The sequence below is a fragment of the Frankliniella occidentalis genome, unplaced genomic scaffold (genome assembly GCF_000697945.3).
Source record: "Frankliniella occidentalis isolate FOCC.00 unplaced genomic scaffold, Focc_3.1 Scaffold406, whole genome shotgun sequence".
Taxonomy (NCBI): Eukaryota; Metazoa; Arthropoda; class Insecta; order Thysanoptera; family Thripidae; genus Frankliniella; species Frankliniella occidentalis.
Window position 1 is genome coordinate 69,724 of NW_026267528.1, and position 987 is coordinate 70,710.

General features: G+C 33.7%; 1 long non-coding RNA gene across 1 annotated transcript; it reads left to right on the top strand.

Moving 5' to 3' along the window:
* LOC127751275 (uncharacterized) lies at positions 1-950 on the top strand. The gene is made up of 5 exons (XR_008012055.1): positions 1-35; positions 125-175; positions 274-426; positions 512-657; positions 767-950. It is a non-coding gene; the product is annotated as an uncharacterized LOC127751275 (long non-coding RNA).
* Positions 951-987: the final 37 nt, after the last annotated feature.

Below are 987 nucleotides of genomic sequence, written 5' to 3' on the forward strand. Positions count from 1 at the left end.
AATTATTCTTACCGGGCTCCTGTTACTTGTCGGCAGTAAGTCTATACAGCATTTTTACATTAATCAATGGGGTATTATTCTCAGCTGGCACTAACCTTTGTAATAATTATCTGCTGATTTGTAGGTTGACATAAAGAAGGGAATCAAAGATTTTTTTAGTTCTGAAATGAGGAAAGTAAGTTGCCAAGTTTACAGAGGATGGAATATGCGATGAAATTAGTTGGTGGGCTGGCCCGTGTCTAGCTGTTGTTAATATTACTTATTGGTTTGCAGCATCAGTATAAAGAATGGAAGCAGAGACAGTTCTCCAAGTTCAGTGAGAGGGAGTTAACTAACTGCTTTGAAATAGGAACAGTCAACCATAAATTGGCTTCTTCATTCCATTGGATTACAGCGTAAACATCATCCTACCAATTCTTGTCCACAGTAAGTTCAAGTAATACTGCAAGTGTTTTTCTTGTTGTTAAGTATTGGCTCATATAAATTTTCATAACTTTGATTTCTGTTGTAGTTTACTTGCGGGAGAGCACTGAGCACTGCCTGTTTAACTAAAGATGTTGCACAAAGTTCATATCTGTCTCAAGTATTGCCATTTTGATTCCAAAGCATTTGATTCTAAAACAAGACATATCAAATTAATTCTACTAAATGTGCATTGTGAGTATTGTTTTAGTGTTTCTTCAATGTGGATTTTTTGTGTGTTGAGAATCTGTCGTATTTTTCTATATTGAGATCATTTATTCTGTATTGTCATTTTCTGTTACAGTGATTATATGATGATGACCCATTTAATTTCATTGGATTACTTAAGTTCCTTTTGTGGTATTCCATATTATCATCACGCATCATTTTAGTCACTTTTCTTTGGTGTTCCAACTTTCAACATATTAAAAGAAGTTACGAAACAGCAGTGAGTTCATTTCGTTGTTTGTTCCAAATACGAACCAAGGTATTTTTTTTCTTGTTTCTGTTTTATCAATTTTGTTA